The sequence below is a fragment of the Schistocerca gregaria genome, chromosome 4 (assembly GCF_023897955.1).
Source record: "Schistocerca gregaria isolate iqSchGreg1 chromosome 4, iqSchGreg1.2, whole genome shotgun sequence".
Classification (NCBI taxonomy): Eukaryota; Metazoa; Arthropoda; class Insecta; order Orthoptera; family Acrididae; genus Schistocerca; species Schistocerca gregaria.
Window position 1 is genome coordinate 322,695,486 of NC_064923.1, and position 24,591 is coordinate 322,720,076.

Below are 24,591 nucleotides of genomic sequence, written 5' to 3' on the forward strand. Positions count from 1 at the left end.
TACTTCAGTGAACCTCCCCATTTAAAGCCTTATCAGACCACTTGTTTTTCAACATCTTTATGTGGCACCAAGTCTCAAGCGTTTCTGTGCTCTTCGTTTCCTGTTTTCCCACAGTCCATGACCCACTACCGTACAGTTCTATAGTCTAAACATACCTCTACAGAAATTTCTGTTCTACATTAAGGCCGATGTTTAATACTAATAGACTTCTTTTGGCTAGGACTGCCCTCTTTACCAATGCTAGTCTGCTTTACGTATGCTCCTTGTTTCGTCAGTCTTATGACATTTTGCTTCCAAGATGGTTGAAGTCTTTCACTTCGTCCGCCTTCTTAGTTCAGTGGTAATATATTTGCTTACAGTGAAACGGGTCCGGGTTCGATTCTCGGCCAGCGTGGAGATTTGCTCCGCTCGTAGACGGGATGTTGTGTTGTCCTCATCATCCCTTCATCATCAACACCGACACGCAACTTGCCCAATGTGACGTCGTTTGAAATAAAACTTGCAACCCGCAGCCGAACTCCCCAGAATGGGGCCTCACGGCCAATAACGCGACACAATCATTACAATTCATTTTACTTTTACTTCATCTACTTTGTGGACACCAGTTTAGATGCCAAGTTTTTGCTAATTTCTTTTCTGCTACTTCTCATTACTTTCATCTTTCTTCCCCTCACTCTCAATCCTTATTCTATACTCAGCCGCGTGGAGTGGCAACGCGATTTGAGGCGCCTTGTCAAGGACTGCATGGCCGCTGTTGCCGGAGGTTCAAGTCCTCCCTTCGGCACGAGTGTGTGCGTTCTTCTCAGCATAAGTTAGTTTAAGTTGTGTGTAAGTCTAGGGACCGATGACCTCAGCAGTTTGGTCTGTTAGGAATTCACACATTCTATACTCATTAGATTGTGCAAACCATCCATTATATCAGGTAATTTTTCGCTACTTTCATTGAGCATGGCAACGTCAGCCGTGAATCTTAGAATCCTAAGCCCATTCTCGAAATTTTCCTTTGTTTATGTCATTGGTTCTTCGTTGTATAGTTTGAACAGTAGGGGCGAAAGAGTACATACCTGTTCTACACTCTTTTGAATCCAATCACTTCGTATTTTCCTATAGCTTACTCCTAATTTTCCAGGACATTGTGCGCCATTCTACAAGGAAGAGCGCTTTTGTAAGTCGACAGATTGTTACGACCCTAGTGTGTCATTCGTAAGAAAAAGTGTATTCGAAGTATCTTTGCTGTTAGAAATGTGCATTAATTTTAATTAATTAGTTAATTTTGTGATTCTTTACCCATTTGCGTCATAAGATTTTTATAACAAAATAACTTCAGCTGTGGAAGGCAGGACTTTCAATTTATGCCTCCTTTTGCACACAATCCAAGCAGCTATTGACTGAAATAGGTATAGCTTGCCTATACCGTTACTTAAATCAACATTAATGCAATCGATGTCCGCAAGTACAGTGAAACATTCAACTGTGAGCGTTAATTAGTTGTGTAATTTCACACTTGCTTAGTGTCCTTGAACATCACAGTATGTAGCATTGAGGTACATACAAGCTAACAGGGAAGCTTACCATTAAAGCATCAACCCGAAAGTTTTGTACTTATGAAAATGCCATAACGTTCTTGGATTAGAAAGTTAAACCTATTTCAGTAGAGCTACTATTTTTTTCTTTTTTTACATCACACGTGAGAAAACCGAAACACTTAATTTTTTTATAAATTAAACTTGTTTTAACTTAAACAAAGTTTCTTTTGTATAAACGTAGGCAAAAACAGAAATACTTCATTAACTAGCAAAGCTAACCGATTGGCAACAAATTTTTTAACTAAGCTTTGATCAAATCTTTTGGCAATAGCGAAATGTTTTTCTAAATAAGTGTTGATAAAAGCAGTAATTTTGTTAACTAGCAAAGGTAAACCTTTTAAAAAAAGAATAAAGCTATTTTTAAATAAGGAGAAATGTAACACAGTCTCTTCACATAGTTTAAACAATATATTAGCACAATGCACGGCTAAAGGTCCTTAAAATTTCAATTAGTCAATACAAAACAACAGTAAATAGCCACTTTAGGAAGAACGCTAAACATCTCAGCAGCGTGGGACCACTGGTAATTTAAGTTTTCACTATCGTTAACGAAACGAGTGCTCAGTGTACTTCACTCACGTACACAGAATTACACAAAACTACTTAGACGACGGGGCAGTCTATAGCCTGGGTGAAGCACTGAACTCTTTACTTCCTATATTTGAAATTTTATAAGAAAACACAAACTTTCTCCCGGTTACAAAACTAAATTTATAAAAATTTCATCTCTTTGTCTGTGGTTGCCGACGAAAGGGATTAATGTGCTGTTTGGAAAAGCTCAGACATGTTGAGTCAGACTGTACAGCTCACGTACCATTTGCACATTCTCCTTTCTGTCGTAACTTTTTAAGTACAATTATTATTCAAACAGCTATACCTGTTACAGACACACATCCGAAACTAGACATAATCTCGGGCAGAATATATTCAATTTTATCTACCCTGTGATATTTTCTTGCATCATACGCCTTTACCAGAGCATTCTGCAGCTGAATCTCCAAAATCTTAATTTGGTACCGTGCTTCAACGGAATCTTTGCCTAGTATCCTTGTATAGTTTTTTGGCACACATGATGTGTCGCTAACAGTTGTATCCCCTTCTATTATGCGAATTGCTTAATTTACTTTTAGAGATGATATCATTACATTTTTGGATATGTTACTTCAGACAGATTTCTCATATTCACTTTTTTATTACAATTTCCGCTTATAATCTGTACAATCGTAAATTTGTGGATACTTGCTGACTTCTACTTCCTGAACGGAATCATTATCATTAATTTTGCCCACACTTGTCGCTGTATCATTGCCATATTCTACGTTTCCCTGTGTTTCTGCTGGTAAATTTCTGATGTCTTTCAGAACACCATATTTTTTTCCTACGTCCACACCCTGCTTTCGATTACCATTACTGTCCCTGGAGCACAGATGCTCACTTCCTCGAAATACTTCTCAGCACTGCTGATCCTAGTCTTCTGTTTTCTATTACTGTCATCAGAAGTAAATGCTTGCCTCGGAAATTTCTAGAAGGAAAATATTGTGAATTATCACTTATTCCTTTTTAATTGATTTGTTTAATACTTCACTACTGTTGCCGCGTTTCCAGTTACCAGCTACGTCTTTCTGCACAGTGAATCCCCTCAATCAACATATTCTTTCAGTAACTTCTGTCGCTACGCTGCTACAGTTTTGCTTTCTTGCCCCACCTTCACGTCCCCTGACTCTTTTCATATTTTTGTGTCCATTCCGTTTTTCGCACCTGTCGAATGTCAGTCTTCATAATCTCGAATGGAAAGTATCTAGTCCTAACTGCCATGACACTTCTTCTTTCATTACCCTTAACTCAACACAGCTACATCGTGGCAAGAATATTTGCCAATCTGAACGTTCTCGATCGGGAGGCCTTTACGCAAGCCAATGTGCAGCACGCCTCCACGTTATAGGTGCTTCGCCAAACCAAATAGGGGTACTCACAAAATGTTAGCCTAACCTGGTGGTAATAACTTCTTTGATATAGCTACACAATGCTACTAATGTAACTGTAATCAGAAAAAAATCAACGAACTTAACGTCACAATAATCGTATAGACTTGATAAAACACAAAATCGAATTATAAACATATAAGGACATTTGATAAAAGAAATAGAAATCTGTTGTAGCTGAAAGTTTGTTGGCAGTACAGTAACGTACAAAGTTTTGTGATTCATTTTTCTTCAATCTTGCTTCCACTGTCAAGCGCAATTTCAGCACTGCCTCTCTGGTGCCTTCACTTTCCCCAAAGCTAAACTGATAGTCTCCTATAGATATTCAGTTTTCTTATCCATTTATCTGTGTATTATTCTCTTCACCAACTTGGATGCTTGAGACAGTAATCTGTTTGTGGGAATGACCTCATTCTCACATTTATCTTCACTTGTTATCTTCGGTATTATGTAGTCGATTTTTTTCGGAAGCGTGCTGGTAAGTCTCCAGTCTCATGGAATCTACATATTAATTTCAGTAGCCCCTCGCTGCGACTTTCCCTTAACGATGGCGGAAAATCTGAAGAAGTGCCATTCATCCCTTCTGCCTTACTCGATCGCATGTCTTCAAAGCCTGTGTGATACTCTGATTCTAATACTCTATCCGTTATCTCATCCATATCAACTCCCATTTTTTTCTATCATGTCCTCGAACAGTTCCTCGCCCTCACAGATGCCCTCAGTGTAATCTTTCCACCTGTCTGATCTTTCCTCTCCAGTTAACAAAGGAATTGCCAGGAGGTCTAATGTTGACGTTCCTGCGTTTGATTTCACCGAAGGCTATTTTTGACGTTTTTATTTGCTAAATCTGTCCTTCAGACTACCATTTCTTTTTTTTCGCATTTTTCCTGCAGACTTTTCCCCTACGATTTTCTGCAGCTCCGATTTATTTTATCTCTAATTGATTTTTGTTGATGTATTTTAATCTTTCCCTGAACATTTTTGTACCGGGTGGTTATAGTTAAACTGACGATACTCCGAGTACTGAAGTGCAGGCTTTATAGATCGAAGGACGCTTCAATTTTGTAGCTATAAACATTAATTCGTGCTCTTGTGGTGTATGCTCAAAATATAATAGATCCACTTCCTGCTACCAGGTGAAAATATCACCTTCTAATGTGGTGTAGGAAGAGTAACTATGTGGTGTAGAAGAGCAGCGATCAAACAAATGATGGCGGTGGTTCTGGCACTTTTGATAGTATATGGTCACACTTTACAACGTTAAGTATGTCCTCCCGAACTCAGAACTAATTAAACTTAACTAACCTAAGGACATCACACACATCCCTGCCCGACAAGGTCTACAACTGCTTGCAGTATATCCGGTATAATCATAAAGATATGTCGACGTTTGCTGTCCTTCAGATGAGGAAACCGGATACATTCATGCCAGACACAGTCTTTGTGATATACCCTGACCCAGAAGTAACACGTATTTGGACTGGGGGATCTGGGAGGCCACATCTCTTGAAACTACCTTGAGATGCTGCGGGCGTTACCGAGGATTTCCCTAACCAGGCAACCGACATGTGGTGCCTCCCCATCTTGCATGACATAAATAGTGAGAACACAGTTGCTTTCTTGAAAAGCTTGAATCACGGGTTGCATAAGGAGGTGCTTACATTATGTATATGTCACTGTGTACCTAACAGGACGTAGAGATGTCATCTCCTCCAAGAAAACGGATCGAGAATGAAGAAGCTTGTGAAACCACATCACACAGTCACATAGGCTGAGTGCGTGGGCGTTCCTGCACAACATGTGGCGGGGCAGAACCCCATTTGCGACATTTCTGTGCTTTCACGGCACTAAAGAGACTAAAATGTGCCTCGTCCATCCAAAGAACATTCCCTGGCCACGTGTCATCCAGTTTCATACCTGCCAAAAAACGAAGGGCAATATTGTAGCCTATCTTGGGGTCTTCATTTCGTGCACATTCTAAATTTTATACAGATACAAGTGTAAAATGCGCCGCAAAATCTTTTGAACTGTTGATCAGGGGAGAGACTATTCGTATGACGCAACTCGAGCACTGGCCCAGGAATTTGAGGCACACGAGTATGCCACACTGTCGGCTATAACTACGGGAACTTCATCAATAACTGACATGGGTGTGGGCCACCTCCCTCTCCCTGTTGCAGCACGTGATTCACCTGCATCTTCAAACTTCTTTATCACATTCTTTAGCCCATTTACTGGTATGCGGTCACTTCATAGTCGTTTCTGTCTGCTGAATTCTCACAGTTCAGTTGGGTTATTGCTCCAGGTTCGATAAAACAGCTTTACAAGCAGTTCAGACAGTAAACGTAATATACTTCTGGATGAAATTAACATATTGGAGTGGCTACAGGGAAAATGATGATCACTTATTTTATTGCAAATGCATGTAAACATGCAACTAATCTAAATACTTGAAAATGTATGTGAAGAGTATAAATTGTTGATTGTGGATTGTAAGTTAAGGTCACTGTCATCTTTCTGACTAAACTCCTCGTTACCTTCATGCATATTGCTGAGGGGGTGTCGATGGTCGAACCCAGGACTACAGATGGCCGAGCTGAAGCTGCGACCCACCGCTCCACTTTTCGTCAAGAGGCTGAGCAAGTTCAGTAGCATCCAGGGGCAGTGCAGAGTGATACAGTGGTATCTGGAAGCATTGCTTTATTCAGCTAGTTCACAGAAGCGTAATGTCGGCGTGCCACCGGAGCGCTGTTCCGTGATTCCAGCTGGCTCAGCAACTCCTGGTATGCCGACGCTGCTGTGGTGTCATCAAGGCCGCTCGATGATGGAAGTCAGCTGTGCTTGCCCGGTCACCACTCGCTGAGGCGTCGTATCTTGTGTCATGTAGCTGCTGGCGATTCTGGAGACTGTCACAGCCCCTGGTCCTCGCGACCCTCTGCCCCGTTTGGCCTGCTCTGCCCGACCATCGAACAAAGGTGGATGTATTGTGCACCCGTGGCCCTGCTGCTCCCAGGACATGACAGGACCGGTCTCGAACCCGCGCTCTTTTGGATGTGTTGCCGCAACTTGCCAGTAGTGGTGCTTGCCAGTTGGCAACACCTGCTGCAGACTCTGGTGCTGCTTCAGCACTGGCCAGCCTCCCAAGGCATACACCTTGCCCGGACCTCGTTACGCCAGATGGGAAGCGAATGTGGCCCGTCCAGGACCCACTGCAGACCGCTGTCACTGCCCTCCTTCAGGCAGATCATGAAGTCTCCAAGTACCTGGCCGCCTTTCTGTCCCACCCCGGTGTTGCATCCCCGGAGGTGGAATACTGCCCGAACAAGTACGTAGAAATAAAGAAGAGCTTACACGGAATATTTACAACATCGCTGCCAGACAGGCCCCTATAAGAGTAGACCAGCACAGGACTGTCCCGACTCTCGACTGACCTGGCACACACTTGTTTCGAGCTAAAATTGCTGGTCTATTTATACTGCTTTTCTCCTCGCTTCTGACGTAGTGTCAGAGAAAGACAGGAACTATGGCATGGGTAAATTCCCATACGTCATTTACACATCGCCCTCCTGGCTCTGGCCTACTACCTCGCCTCATACATCGCAACAACTTCAAGCAACGCTGTGGTTTCCTGCCTCATTACTGCACCACTCAAACACATAGTATGTGTGATAAAGCCATCGCAGCTCCGCGACATGTTTGCCATGTCTGGCCTACTGGCTATCTTCTACTACTATACACTGCCAGCGGCTCCAGACTTTATCACCCAACCGCGCCTTTACTGAATTTTAACAAAATTTCCCTTTATTGCGACTAAGACTAAATCTAGCGCAGATATATATTTCTATGGAAATTTTGTGATAAGTTGTATGTTTTATATACCCATTCCCTCGTTTGGTGCTTGATAACATAACCTTAGCGAGATAACATACGTAATTGCTCTCTCTCTCTCTCTCTCTCTCTCTCTCTCTCTCTCACACACACACACACACACACACACACACACACACAGCGCGTGACGGCACTGACTTCAATAACATGTTTCAAAGATGTGGGTGTTACTAACCATGAAGATGGGGTAGTTATACTTTCTTTCAAAGTGACACAAATAATTCAGATCAATGAGCATAATACAAAATTTGTGTGTGTGTGTGTGTGTGTGTGTGTGTGTGTGTGTGTGTGTGTGTGTGAGACAGAGAGAGAGAGAGAGAGAGAGAGAGAGAGAGAGAGAGAGAGAGAGAGAGAGGGGGAGAGAGGGGGGGAGGCACAGAGCACATGTGAGATAATGATCATCATTGCTCCACCCAGTATTATCCGAGGTTCAATAACAATCACCTCTATAAATTGTCAAATTGCCCAACTCAATAGTATCAAGAGGGCCAGAACTGGACCTTGACCATCATTCTTAATCACTGTGGTCCGCTGATCATCATTCTACACTGTAAATCATTCCCCGCTGGCCATATCATAATTCTCCACCCTGCAAACTGACCATCATTTGTCTCACAAATACATGTGTATGTGGTTTTTCACTAACGACGAAACATAAGTATTTGTATTTTTCTGGGCATGACATAGAAAGCTGAGCCAGTACTTGTTACCACAGTGCTGTGGAAGTCAGCTACTTGGGGAGACGTTAGTGACTGGGTAGGGATGGGGTGTGAGTTACTAGAGGGAGGGGAGAAGACTTATCTTCTGGGGAGTTGTCAGCTATGGAGGGTATCAGCTACTGGAAGTGTCAGGTACTGGGGATAATTCTGTTTGTCAAAACATGAGAAAGGAAATTTAATGATGATCCAGAGCTGTAAGGACAAATGGTTCAAATGGCTCTGAGCTCTGAGTGGGACTTTACAGCTGAGGTCATCAGTCCCCTAAAACTTTGAACTACTTAAACCTAACTAACGTAACGACATCACACACATCCAAGACCGAGGCAGGTTTCGAACCTGCGACCATAGAGGTCGCGCGGTTCCAGAAGGACTGTAAGGAGAGACAGGAAATTTTTGTGTACACCTGTCAGATGAAATTTAATGATTAGTCAGAGTTGGATATATACATTTACTGTGGTGCATATATCAGAGATATGTAGAAGTAGCATTCACCCTGTAAATTGGCGAAACTGTCCCTTGACCATCATTCTTCATTAAGCACTGTGTGAGATGAAATTTAATGATGGGACAGGTACAGTATTTCTAGACATCAAGATTACAGGTACAGTATTTGTAGACATCAACATTATATTTTGTGTGTGTGTGTGTGTGTGTGTGTGAAATTCAGACACCTAGTAATGAAAATATCTCTGACTCGAGAAAACGTTATGGAAATAAAGCATGTCTTCGAACCTGACACCATCAAATGCACTATGCTGATAGAGGTATCTATGTCTACTCAATTTTACTTAGCCATCGTTGGTTTCTAGCTAAAGGTACAATAATAACGCATATTACGGAATTAATGCATATCGTTGTACTTAGCGCCATTTTTCCACAATTGAAATAATGCTTGCATCTATATTCTGATTTTATGTCTCATTCAAATACTTCGATGTGACTGACTGGAGAGAGAGAATAGTTACAAAACCACAACCAGACTAATTGCGCTTATTGGATTTTTAAAATTTACTTAATTTATTTATTATATTCATTTATTGTTTTCATAAAACTTCCGTAATTTCAAAGGTACATTCAGTCTGAATGCGTCATTTTAATGTTACGCTGTGATTGTGGGCAGGTTGATGGGGAGGAAAGCAAGGTAGAGGGTTTACAAGCAACAAATGGGCCATATCGACCATCTTTAATTTTTTAAATTTCCCTCCATCTTTAATTTGCGAATTTCCTGTCAGCAATTTCTTCACGATATCTTGCATTCGAAGTCACTCCGTTGTCTTTCCTGTATATAGGCAGCAAGAACTAACACTTGTACTTTTGAAGGTCAAGTAGCCGCCATCTTCGATTTGCCTTCAGTGGTGGTGCATACCTCTATATTGCACTGAAGGTTAAGTGTGCTGGAGTCGCCACAGATATGCAGGATGGGGCAAGTAAAAGTGGCTGGAGGAACAGAGTTCCAGGATACAAAGAAACGCAGCACAGGACAGGAAGTACAGTACTAAACCAACTATAGCAGATGCTGAAAGTGACCACCATTCATCTCTTGGCACTTTTGGGCACTGGTCAGAAAGTTGCTGAAGGCGAATCGAGGCTGGACTGCTGGAATTGCTGCAGTTTCATTCGAAATGTCCTGCTGCAATTCTTGAAAACTGTGAGGGTTGTTGCGATAAATCTTATACTTTGCAACCTAGCCTATGGAGGTGTCAGTTCTCCATTTACCAAATGACTAAAAAAAAGTCATAACCACCACACCCAGGAGGTGCCACGGTTACCAGCAGCGCAAGGAAATCTGACAAGTGGCCCCGGTGTGGATCACCCCTGAGTTGGGTAACTTGAAATAAAATTATGTTAATTCCCTCAAAGCCACAACAAAATTAATGACATCAAAGGGAATGAGAATGGTTGTCATTGAAAAATTAATAACAAGGACCTACAGTATCACAAAGAGATTTATTAACTTATATCAAGGTCAAGTGAGAACAAACATATAAACAGAAACTTCAATTGTGTAACATTTCTTTAACATGAACTCAGGTTGGTTGGCAATAGACTTGGTGATCCTAACTGAAATTTGTGTGTAAATGAGACGGGCTACTGTGAGTGGAAGGATGCCAGTTTAGGCAAGCACACGCTGCTGTATCGTTCCACTGATTGGTCTCTTGCGTCAAGATATAATTAAGTATGTAGTTGACACAGGGAGGGACTACTGTGAGTACAAGGCTGCTTCGAAAAAAGATGGTCGAGAAAACAGTTGATAGGCTTCTGAATTTGCCGGAGCTGCGCAACGTTACCGTGATAGCCTGCGAAAGTCAAGATGCTGTTATCTGCGTGCGGACGCTACGGAAGCATCATACTGTGGGAAACGACCCCACTTCCACTGGTGTTTGTCTCATGCCCACGAAAATATTAAGTTTCGGTCGGGTGTCCGGCCGTCTTTACAACTGCTCTCTCTGTAGAAACGGAAGAGCTCTTGCGACGGTCGAGAAGCAAGTCAATGCCTCTCCTTTTTGATAAAAGTCTTCTGAAAAACAGTTGCAATCCCCAACGTTCACGAATAAACCTATCACGGCCCAGCAGTGGTTAACATGCCAATTATGTTTTCTGGCTAAACCCAATGCGCATTTCACAAGATGAGGGAAGCTTCCTAGTGAAAACAAGCTACATTTCGTCCATAAAACCATTTACTGGGCGCCGTTTTGGCGGTGCGTGGCAGCATCCAAGAAATTCGACATCCGGAGAAGTTCGTCGTCGCGTCTTACAAGGTACTTTGTTCTTCTAATAAACACATTATGCGGGCGCCAGGCCTACGCCGCTTTTTCTGGACCCGCACACAGGATGAGGAGACCAGACTCCCACACAACGTCCACTCGCTAATAAAGTGGTCAAGCCAGCATCAGGATGCTCGGTACCACCAATTTCTAAAAAAGTGTCATTTCGCATTCAGATATGGTGTTCCCATCGTTTTGCTTGGCCGCTGGTGGAACAAGGCCGGCCACCAGAATGGCAGTCCATAAACCACTGCCCTGTGAGGCCCATGGTCAATTTGGTGACTCCAAAGAACTGGCGTGCTGCTCGGGGAAAGTCCTAGAGCTGCCCCTAATGCAATGACCACCTCCGAAAATCTGTCTCTATAGCCGAGTTTAATTCTACTACTGCTAGTCAAGTCATACAAGTACTATGAGACCAATCAGTGTTTTACCCTAACCCTAATAGTCCACCAGATTAATAACAATGAGGGAATATTCAGCTACACCAAAGGCGAATAAAATTGTATGATAATCACCGAAACAAAATGAAAAGGGAGGTGCTTAACCGCTATTAACATGGTAGCGGGCTGCCCAGAAGGCACCACCATCTTTCAACTTCAGAGCTCTCCACTCAAAGTAACCAGGCACTGACCGATCAGGTGACCTGGGTGGCCAGCCAAGGCAGCGATGAGACTGGCCTCTGCACTCCCATTTGCACTGGTCCATTCGCACTGACACAGCCCGTACCTCATTATGAATCAGTATGGATCACGTGGTGGGCATGCACGGTGAGTGGGCCTCATGGGGCGTGGTTATATGCGTACGTTCACATCCAATCGCATCCATTCATCTGGGCCACTTTTGTTTGCCCCACCCATTTCTATTAGTCCTATCAGTCAACTGTTCAACATAAACTCTAACTTGCCTGCCTATTCCCATTATATCATTTTCCGCTGCTGATGATATGACACTATGCTGGTCTGACCAAAAATTCTTGTCTTCTTTCAGTTTCGCTGGACGACCCCCTTTTTGGATGTTTAAGTTACCTGAGCACATTTGTAAATCTGACATACCGTGCTGTGGCCCGTAGAATGTCACCTTTTAATGATCTCCTGACAGATATTTTCTGCAGATATGAATAGAGGCTAATTAAACTTTTGCGATCTAAGATATTGTCATGACACTTTTTCAATCAGGCTGTATGTCTTTTGGATACACATAATATATCTTAAATGGTGTGGTTTCGATTGGTTTCCACATCCTCTCCATCGTCACTGATTCTTTCGACATTTGGGAGCAGTTTCTCATAATCAAGGACGGAAGGTCATCCTGAATCTATTCCTCTGCCATTTTTGATAAGACCGTTGGCAGAATGAAAGTGACTCCTTATAAGAAGTGTTTTCGGCTGCTATTGCTGATTTTTATTCAAAATTTAACCAGCGGCTACGTTCGAATCAAGTGCGTTTGGATTACTGTTCAAAGGTGCAACCCCTGACCAAGAATCCATTAATGTTTATTACTCCAGATTATGAACTCCGTAGTAGAATCACTCAAGAGGTATCAATATATTGCATATGAACTGGAATTATCACATAGCTTCAGTTGTAGTTAAAGCAAATGGAAGATTATGGAAGACTCTTACTAGAAAAAAACGGTAGGACTTGTACTGGAATACTGTTCAAAGTCGTGAGATGGATATCACATCCTCTTAACATGGGATATCGTGAGCATACAAAGAAATACAGCACGAAAGTCCACGAACTTGTTTCACTTGTTTAGTAATCAAACTCACATTGCACTAGCTATTGAGCATACAAACACCACTGCCTACCATGAAAAACTTAGTTTTGTGAAGTCTTTGTGCAAGAGAGTCCGTACGAGCTTCTTAAAGGTTCATCTTTACCTGTGCTATCTAATCTGCTTTACTATGTGTTGTAGAGGAGTAGGTCTAAAATAAAATTGTGCATGTCACAAGCCACGACGATCATATAACCTGCGGCGACAGTATCTGTTTATTCTCGGAAAGAAACGACAACGAAAAAGAAATTTATTGATACCTTATCTCAGAACGAGACAACAAACAATTAAGGCAAGGGCATCGCATTCTTGAGGTTCGGGTTTCAAATCTCTATACGGATATCCTGATTTGCGTTTTCTCACTGCGCAATATCATTTGAAGCAAATGGCGGGATGGTTTCTTAAGAGGACCACGCGGCCGATTTCCTACCACGTTCTTGTCCAGTCTACATTTGTGCCTCAGTTCGCTGATCTCCCGTGGAAGCCACTTTCAACTTTGACCTCTATCACTTTTTGCACGGAGCAGAGCAAAGCTATACTAACCCAGGAGTGCAAATCTGGGATGATTTAAGAAGGTATAACGTCATAAACCCGCCCATGGGGTAGTTAGATACTAGATTTATCAGAATACTTGCAAGAATTAGTTGAAACAATGAAATGTTCGCGCACAAAATCTTCGTTCGAAAAGTGTTTGTGTGTTTTTCGGCGATGTAGGAACCCTTACCAAGGTGGATTCACGCATGAGACACTGCACGCTACACCACATCTTGTTTAGTCAGCATATCGCATTGGATGTAGAACCATCGACATATGTAGAAATAATTTCAGGTGACCCCTGGTAAGTGTGTTGGGACCATTGCTATTCGTGCTCTATATTATTGATCTCGCTGATGCCATTACTAGGACTCTCAGATTTCTCGCAGATGGTGTAATCTTTTGTAGTGAAGTACTATTTGAAAAATGTAACACAAATAATCAGTCGAATCTTGATAAGTCACAAATTTTGACAACATGGTGAAACATGCTGGTTAGAAATGTAAAATTGTGCACTTGATAAAAAGAAAAAAAGGAACGTATCCTATGACTACAGTATCAGAGACTCACAGCTGGAATCGGTCAAAACGTACGAATACCTGGGTGTAATAAATTGTAAGGACATGAAATATAATGGAGACAGACTTAGTCCTAGGCAAGGCAGGCAGTAGACTTCGGTTCTTGGGTAGAATACTAAGGAAACGCAGTCAGTTTACAAAGGAGGTTGCTTACAAAACAATCGAGTGACCCATCGTAAAATACTGCTCATGTGTGTGGGACCTGTACCATGTAGGACTACCAGGGGATACTGAAAGTATACAAAGAACCACAAGTTTGTTTGACCCATGAGAGAGAGTCACAGAGATGCTGAAAAACTGAAATGGCAGCCGCTTGAAGATAGACGCAAGTTGTCCCTGAAATCCTACTTTGGAAGTCTGTTGTACCAGCTTTAAATGATGAAACCAGAAATATACCACAGCTCTCTGCATACATCTCTCACAGTGATCTTGCTAACAAGATAAGACGAATTACAGCGATTTTAGAGACTCATAAGCAATCATTTTTCCTGTTCTCCATACGCGAATGAAACGGGAAAAAGACCTAACATGTAGCATAAAAATATGTACCGATTTACATGCACTAGACAATGGTTTATACAGACGGATTTAGATGAAGATTATAGAGCTACAATTTTCAGTGTGGATAGCTACAAGAAACTCACTGTGCTTCGCAGAGAGCATTAGATACAAAATTTCGAGACGTCCGTGTTTCAAAATGTGTCAAAGAAAGTTTACTTCAGGCAACATATAAACCAGAAAAATTCGTGTTTATAATGGTGGATGTTGACAATATATCCATCTGTATTCTTCAAACATAAATTTAAGTGTTAGAACGCCGTTTCTGGAAGCACTTGTAGGAAGGGTCTTATATTCAACTAAAATGTTAGCGAGAAATCTTGTGGATAAGTAGAAAATAGAAGTTTTGAACTGTGTTGTTAAAGAAAAATGTTGAAAATTGGATGGGTACATCGCGTAACTAACCAAGAGGCTGCTATGAAAGTAACGTGTGGTGTAACATTATATTAGGTGTCTCACATTAGATTTGTCCCGCAAAATGCGATTGCAGTTTCATGTCGGGTACCCAAGATAGCACAGAGCACACATCAGAATGCAGATGCGAAATGAAATTCGTTGGTGAAAAAAGTCTGTGAAATATATCGTAAATTTGTGTTACGTTTTTAGGTGGATTATTTTTTCATAGTAAACTTCATGTATTAAGTTTTTAGTTGTGTAAAATGTTAGCATTTTTCACGAAAAGCACAGAATTTAAAGCATCTGCGTAAATCAATTCAGCTTATAGAGAGAATAATAAATCCGCTCTACGACTGGAAATATGCACAAAGGGCAATATAATGTGTCGGAATAATAGTTCCTAGGCCTCCACATTATTAAGCATTTCAAAGGGCTATTTCACTGCATATTAGCGGTATTAATGCAGCACTGATTTAAATGCGGAGTGCATGATAGTAGAAACAATACAAAGGAAATTAAATTTTTCATTCAGCTCTGTTTCACAGAAGGTAAATCAGAGTACTCATTTAGTTCTGTATCATAGACAGTAATGTTTAATCTTTCGGCTAATAATTTAATTTCGGTAGTGAGTATACAGGAGTAAGTACAATATTATATTAAGAAAGTCAAAATAATGCAAATATCATTAATAGGAACTTGTAATGTCGTTTGTTTCTCAACAACAGCGAAGGCTGATTGGGTTATAGAAGGGAAGCGATTGTAAATTGACTATGGGAATATAAATAAGACAGTGGTTAGTAAAGATGTTGTAATTTGGTATAAATGTAACGTAATGCTTGTATAATAATTTATTACGTAGTGATGGCTTAAAAATATATAATATTCACGTTACTGATGTCGGCACCAAGTTTCCATCTTCAGATGTAATTAATCCATTAGAAAGTGTTGTCAAAATATAATGTGTAACTATATATTTTCAGGCGATAGTCAGTAATAATTACCGTACAAACATTTATAAACCTTGCATACTTCCATTTGGAAATATGTCTACTTTTTAAAAAACTGATAGCATATCATTGGTCTTTCGATTACCGAGATATTGCCTGCTATCTCTTTCTATCGCGTTCTCATCATTTTGTTCCTACGTCCACTACACTCAGTCTGTTTCAGACACTCTGAACTTTGTCTGACCTTCAGTCTGTGCTCATTACTATTTCCTCAACTTTAAAATTAAGGTGCTTCTTTTGTTCACCTTTTCAGTTCCTTGTTTATATGCCTGCTAAATATTCTAAAGATTCCGTAATATCTGCCACGGAAGAAAATGAACTATGGGGCACGTTGAAAATCGTGTTAGTCAACAGAGAATTTCAGTATAACGCGTCTGCATAACTTAATGTTGCCGATAAAACAACGCCATAATATGTATTTACCAATATTGAAGAAAATGCTTCAACTTGTACAAAAAGTATATTTCAGTACTGCGAACTGAAGTGAGACATAAATGTTGAAACGTAGAATGTTCTACAGAACTTCAAACTCTGCTGCGACAGGAATTTCCCCTTGTCTCAGTTCCTTGAACAGAGGCGAATTTGGCAGTGCGAAGACACTGAACTAGCTTTCTGGTAGACTATGATTCAAAATCTGGCCCAGCTATCCCGTTATTCCCTTAAATCGGTTACCATACATGATGGGAAGGTTCGTTTTTACTGGGACGTTGTCGTTTCCTTCTCTACTCCCCTCCTCTCGCCATTACCACTTTTCGAGATTTTCGGTAACAATTTATGTATTACATACAGACTTGTATGTTATGTATATTTAAAATATGTCGACTATGTGCATTCGACTGTTCATTAGAATGTTGTGTAAAATTTAAAGCAAATTGGTGAAGAACATATCGAAATTTTTGTTAACAAAATTTCACATACACACACACACATTTCGAGAGAAAGAGAGAGAGAGAGAGAGAGAGGAGAGAGAGAAATGTTGTTAACAAAAATTTCGAAACGTTATTGACCAATTTACTTTAAATTATACGTATATCTTCCAGATGAAACAAAACATATAGCCTCTGTCCGAATTTTCACTTGAGTAAGTAAATTAGTCAAGTGATTTTCGAGATTTTTTGTGTCAATGTTAAACATGATTTCTTTTATATAATAGTATAGACGTCCAGTTTTTATTTGTTACAGAGATGCAGACAGTTACAGAGACAAGTTCCATTTCAGTGTTGGTAATTTGTATGCTGTGGGTTTAATTATCCATTGCTATTTTTGTTTTGAAGTACAATTGAGTTTAAATAGCTGAATCATTGTGATTTGTTGGTCTATTCTACGGTGTCGCTGAAGAATGCTTCACTTGTTTAGAACTGCTGCATAATGCCCAGTTGATATTTTTGTGATGCGTTTGTATCAGAATGACTGCTGCTGCTTTCGGAAAATATGGTAGACGATTTGCTAACTGCAGAACCCCAGATTCACGGCTGTTTACTCACGTTTCCACTATACTACTTGAGACTGGTGCAAGGCTCACCAGTCCCATCACATCTGAATGTGTAAATGAGACGTTTGTGGATGACATACAGGGCATTATTTAGTTGGCAGAATGTAGTCTTTCGATATGCACATTCAGTATTCCTACGTAACGCATGATGAAGCTGCCCCTATCAATAGGTTTTATGCAACCTGGCTTCAAAAACAATGTGTGAGATTTTCATGTTCTCGCACTCACTACCCAAACTATTAGTCCTACAGAAAAAATGAACAGTGCATCTTTGTAGTAAATTTAATGTAAATAAATATTGTACTGGGATATGTTTTCGCAGGATGCCACAGTTTTCTAGTTGCTCGAGAAAAATCCATTTGAAGGTAACTTTCGTACGTTCCTCTTCAATAATTCGAAAACTAAAGCCTCCAGAGAAAACGTATTCCAATAAAAAATTTAATCGTGTTCAGTTTCCTATGAAAAGGTCTTTTCACAATTTCTGTGCGACTAACGGTTCGTGTGTAGCATGTGAGATAACATGAAAATCATGCATGTGGCATTTGAAGGTGTTGCAGGTTGCATAAAATTCGTGGTAGGGGCAGCGGAATGACCTTCTATATCGGTGTTCCACCTGCAGCAGTATGGCAGATATTGGATATGCATGGTCTCTGTGCTTACCATTTAGACTGAATCCAGTAACTTCAAGGAGAAAATGAAGAGAGACGATTGGGGTTTTGACATTGGCTAATTTCAAATCACCGAGAAACTCCACTGATACTGCTTACTGATGAAGCTATTTTCGCGCAAGACGGTATCAGTAACATTTGTAGCTCACTTCGGTGTCCAACAGAAACCCATATGAGTATGCGGAGAGATATTGTGAACCATATTTCTACGGAAATCTGCGGTGCGGTGGGATAGACAATGAGTTGTCACCACATATTGTTACACTGCCTTGTTAGATACACTTTCTTAAAAATGAGTTAGCAGCATTATAACTAGAGGTTCCTTTGGCTTCACATATGTGTAAATTCCTCCAGCTTTTAGGGGCCCCTGCACTTTCTAGTCGTCAGGTATCCTATCATCTAAACCTACTGCTCCCCGGAAAAAAGGTCGGCAGAAATGTTCAGTTTTCTTGCCCATGTTCCTTATTACTATAGATTTTTGTGTAATGGTGTAGTCCAAAGTCTAGGAAAAAGTGAACACAACATGCGAATTGATCGTTCAGATTAAGAACAATTCCGCCCTCAAGAAAGAACGCCAAGACGATCCTAGAAGAGATACTTACAGCGTTATCAAGAGAATTCGAAAGTGGGCTGGGATCAGAGGTGGAACTTTCAAGCTTGTATATCAATATTTGTGCCAAGTTTGGAAGTGTGGCCCTATCTAACCATAGCTATACCTCTTCGACGTATATAAGAATATTCGCCTCGTTCACGGTTCCAACACCACTTATGCAATTTGGCTCATCGTTTCTGTTCTAGGGCATCGTTTTTAAAATTTTGTTTTACTTTTACATATTAGATGCACAGCAAAATTTCGAGTACTTAAGATCAATGCATTACCCGCCCTTGCTATACTAAGTCCCTCCTCACTCTGAAGCTTTTATAGTATTTTTAAAAAGTTTTTACCACCTTCTCATGCTAAATAGGAAACACCCCTAATCTGGTTTAATATATTTTTCCCATGTAGGAATTCTGAAGATGCCTCAGAAAGGGGAAATGCATCAACAAAGCTTATGCTGTTTCTGAAGTCTAAATTGCCTTTTATACTGGAAAAATATCGCGGTTGCTGCGTCATGGCCACTGAATGGGAGGATTTACTTTTGCAAATGAAAGTCGTGTTTATCGTATCACTGCCACGGATACAAGATTTTTCCCACGCATTATTAGGTGTTGAAAATACTACACCACATTATTTCAAGAATGCTGCTCAAGGGTGGGCATTATGGTACTTCAGTCTATCCAGTTTATTACAGACGTAAATAATATCTTACGCCAGAATACGTTAACACCACGTTCTTATCTGCGTTGTACTTGACAAGGCAAGCTACTGCGATTTTATTCTTCAGTATTGTATACGAGAGCCAGACTCATACAAATTCAAACTATGTGAAAAGTGATTTGAGTTAATACATTGAGAATGGACTATAACGAGTGTCACCTGTAAATGTATACAGGGTTTGGGAAAGTGGGAGGAGGCGACTGTTGCATATGCCTCGTGGCGGCAGTGTGCAGAAGGTCGAGCGGTCAGGATTTGAGAGTAGGCATCCAGGGCTGCCGTTAAATAAGAAAACAGGGAGTTAGGTAAAATAAAGAAGATGCATTTCAATGTACGGTGTACAAGGGGTACGCCTGGGGTCGGAAGTTACCAGGTTTAGGTCAGTCTGGGAGGTCGAACCACTAATTGAAATGGGCAACGGAAGGAGAAGCGGTTCATGTTCACTTACGTTGGTGGCCGGCCGTGAAAAGCAGAGACAGAGGCTTTGCCTTCCGGAAAGACGTCTGTTCTGCTCGAGATCTGGATTACAAGAAAGAGAAGCAACTGTGATCCGCACCGCAGAACACTCCAGTGTCCACATACGTGATCGGTATCCCGCGCACGCTATTGGCTAAAACCAATGGCTTGAATTCGCTAGCAGTTTTTTCAGAGGTCTCAGGCCACCTCTTGTCAGCAGCTTTAACCGGAAAGAACTGCATCGGTTTTGAAAGAAGGCAACTTGTGTCACGTAGGCGCAGCGTAAGTTGCTCTGGGAGTAGACTTGTATTGATTTGACTGGGCCTTAGAAATAAACATTTTAAACCAATTCCCTAAAATATTCCTTGAATGGCTGCATCCATATACACACCGTTTCACTTAAGGCACCAATTTCACTTTGCTGAAATCGTTTCTTACAGATAACAATAATTAATCACGTTCGTGAAACAGTAAATTGAGTAACTGTTGCGAGTTGAACGCACAAGCTGCCTTACATAAAATTCGTCCCATCACGGTGTGGTGAAAGTTTGTAGAAAATACTAAATTGTTTTTGAGGAGAATTGTGCGTAAGATGAGTCGATGTTGATGTTAGCGCACTGTTGTATGCTGTCATTGCGCTTTAGTGGAAAACGTCATCTGTCAGAACGATGAAGTTTATTTTGACAAACAAAAGTTCTACGGAGCATGGTAAACTGCATGACTTCTTTAAAAAAGATCCCCTAGCTTGTCCACTTAATACTTCGAAGTATGATTCCCTACTTAATTTTCAAGCAGGCACAAATGTGGTTAACTATAGTAACGTTGTGCAGATCACGATAAAATAGCGCTGAATGTGTTAATATTTTTCATTTAGTTGGTTTGGTAGTTGATTTTGGGGAAGGGACGAAATGCGAGGTCATCGGTCCCATCGGATTAGGGCAACATGGGGAAGAAAGTCGGCTGTGCCCTTTCAAAGGAACCGTCCCGACATTTGCCTGAAGTGTTTTAGGGAAATCACGGAAAACTTAAATCAGAATGGCCGGACGCGGGTGAACCGTCGTCCTCTCAAATGCGAATCCAGTGTGCTAATCACAGAGCCACCTAGCTAGGTGATTCAGTTGCGAGTCGCATGTTATATGTTACGAAAGAGAGCCAAGGTTGTGACGATCATACAGAATGCTACATTTTACCGTCAGGTAAGAAGTTGAAGGTTCGTTACATGTACACGCGTTACGTATACAGGGCATTCCACTTATCTTGACCACCCTAAATAACTGTTTGTCCAGATGCAAATTACAAAATGTTTCAAGCAAATGTTCTTTAGCCGTCAGGGAGATATCAATCAACACGTTTGCCTTCGTTGTAGCTTTGTTTTTACAAAGATATGAAAAGTGGTATGACTTTTTTAAATGGCACGCTTTATTTTTTATTCGGTACTTAATTTCCTCTCCTAAAGACCTATTCAAAAATGTATCATAGTGCACCATTCACTGAAACTCGACGTTATTAATTACATAACACAATATTGACGTTGACGCACACAACGATTAGTGCAGGAACTCGGGTTAATGGAACACATCCACGTGCTGACGTTGACAGAGGACAAATGTAAACATAAGTAAAATGCACACTCGTCATTCCGTCAACCATCGTCAGTTGAAGAGTTGTGAGAGTAGAATGTACACCAACGAAGAGAAGGTAGAAATTCTACTCATCTATGGGTAATGTGAGTTAGCAGAACAGTATTTGCAATACTGTCCTTCCTACAAACTGCATCGACATATTGTTTCTTTTATTGTTGTTGTTGAAGGTAGGCGAAATGCTACGGAGGCACCGAAACCGTAAGAGAGCGATATCCTGACAAGAACCCACGTTCCCGACCGATGTTTTCTCGTCGTGTTGCGACGCTTCAGGAAACGGGAAGTTTCAACCCACGACAACGCAATTGTCGTAGCACTCGTACAGACGAAGCTGCCGAAGTTACTGTTCTCGCTTCCTTTGCTATAAATCCACATGTCAGCAGACGACAGCTTGAACACGAGATTGGCATTCCTAAAACCAGTGTACATCGTATTCTTACACGTCACCGGTTCCATCCTTACCATATACACCTACATCAAGAATTGCATGGGAATGATTTCAAGAATCCTGTACAGTTCTGACAATGGGTACAGCAGCAAATCCTCGCCAATCTGAACCTCTTCTCCAATGTTCTATTTACCGATGAATGTTCTTCTCAAAGGATAGGTAAATACAAGGAACATGCATTATTAGTACAGCGACAACCCACGATGGCTTAGACAGATGGAGGGTTAACGTCTGATGTGAGGTGCTTGGTACTACAATTATTGACCCTTATTTCATCAATGGTAGTCTAAACGGCGCAGCGTATACCAACTTCCTCAGACGAATTCTTCCTCCTCTTCTGGATGAAGTGCCGCTAAGAACTAGAATGATTATGTGGTATCAACACGATGGATGTCCAGCACATAATGCCTTGCGTGCACGTCGTGTTCTGAACCGAAGGTATCCTGCCAGATGGACTGGTCGAGGAGGAACAGTTACTTTGCCTGCTAGGTCTGCTGATCTAAGTTCTCTGGACTTTTATCTTTGGGGATGAGTAAAGACGTTTATGGCGATATTCTAACAACTCCAGAGGACATGCAGGAACGTGTCGTTCTTGCTTGTAATCCTCTTCAGCAGGCAACACTGGAAGCAGTAAATAATTCTTTCATTCAGCGAGTGCACCAGTGTATCGGTGTCCAGGGTCACCACTTTGAGCACCTTTGAATGTTCTACTTCCGGTCAATGGTACAGGAGAGTTAAAGACAATTTAGTGTTACGTGTTTACTTAGTTTTCATTTGGTTTCTGACGATTCCAGCAAGTGGGCGAGTTTGTTATCGTGGGTTCAAAGCCAGCGGCGTGTTATGTAATTATTAATTTTGTGTTTCAGTGGATGATACACTGTCACACAGTTTTGAAAAGGTTTTTAGGAGAGGAAATGAATTACCGAATAAAAAATACAGGGAGTCATTTAAAAAAGTCATACCGCTGTTCATACCTTTGTAAAGAAACAAAGCTACAACGAAGGCAATCATGTTGACTGATGTCCCCCTGACGGCTAAAGAACATTTGCTTTAAACATTTTGTAATTTGCATGCGGAAAAACAGTTATTTATGGTGGTCAAGATAAAAGCGACACCCTGTATAGTAACTGGTATTGGAGGTATACAGTTTTGTCATTCAAGATATGATTTTCAGGGATTGCACTTTTATTGGTTTGTTGACATCTTGTTGATTTAATTTCGTTCTTGAGTGTGACATTTCCAGTGAAAGTAAATGATGTAACTAGATTTTCACAAACATTTATTTGATGAAGTCCTGCCCCAGTAACTGACTGGTCAGAGCGACGGAATGTCAACCCCAAGTGCACGGGTTCGATTGCCGACTGGTTCGGAGATTTTCTCCGCTCAGAGACTGGATGTTGTGTTATCCTAATCATCATCATTTCATCCCCATCGACGCGCAAGTTGCCATAGTGGCGTCAAATCGAAAGACTTGCACCCGGCGAACGATCTACCCGTCGGAAGGCTCTAGTCACACGCCACGACATTTTGACGAACAAAAGTGTTACGGTGCGTGGCTACTAAATACTTTAAAAATCACTCCTACTAACAAAATAAAATAATAGTATGCCCGTTAATAGTAAATGAACGTCGCAGGGTAGTTGCTTGGTTCCTGATCGCAGTGACTAAGTGTCGAAAGTTAATGGAAGCTGGTTGGTTCAAATGGCTCTGAGAACTATGGGACTTAATTTCTGAGGTCATCAGTCCCATAGAACTTAGAACTACTTAAACCTAACTAACCTAAGGACATCACACACATCCATGCCCGAGGCAGGATTCGAACCTGCGACTGTAGCAGTCGTGCGGTTCCAGACTGTAGCGCCTAGAATCGCTCGGCCACTCCAGCCGCAATGGAAGGTGGATTTCGATGTTAATGCTGTAGTGGAAGTCATATATTTGATTATGATCGAGATGCTTGGGGAGCGGTCGAATGCGCGCTGGTGTCGGTTGCAGCGTCTGATCGCAGGCTGGGTGCGGGTGGCTGGGAGAGTCTCGGTAGCGGCCGTAGCTGGATGTCTGGCGTCAGCGGCAGTCTCGTCCAGAAGCGAAGTCTCATCAAGGGCCCACCTATGTTGTTACTCTCGCATCTCCACATGACGCGTCTACTACTGAGTCTCGCTGTCACAAAGTCGAGTCCTCCTACACCACTGCGATCTTTACCCTAGCCTTCAGCGGAGATATCTCTGTGCGCGGTCATATACCGTATACGTCAGCTCATCTTATTCTTCTGGCCAACCAAATTATACTGCTCCAACTTTCTTAACTATTACGTTTCGCCCACAACACCCACAGAAGAAACACCATACACACCAAAAAAGTTGTTCTTATAAGGCTGTGACTCGATCGGCAAGTTGCACCTCGTGTGTTAAATTTTCCTGTCCTATGGACTTACCCATTTGCCAGCTTTATCTTTGTAAAATGGCTGTTTATCTGCAAAATATCCGCTTTCATTCGAATCTGTCAATATGGGATCGGGTACATGACATGTCCGCTATTTGTTCGGAAAAACAGTTATGCTGGTTGAACGCCCTGAGGTGTTCCTCGGCGTGCGCCTTGTAACTCTAGCATAACCTTTCCTCAACCGTAGTTGTCGATACCATTAATACCAGTATTATTTTTCGAATTTTGGGCAGATCAGTATTATCTCAGTTGCTTTTATGAAAACTTTCATGTAATTTTAACACAGTATGTTCTATTTCAAGCTAAAATTTATAAAAAGGAATTAGTTTATAAAGTATTTAAGT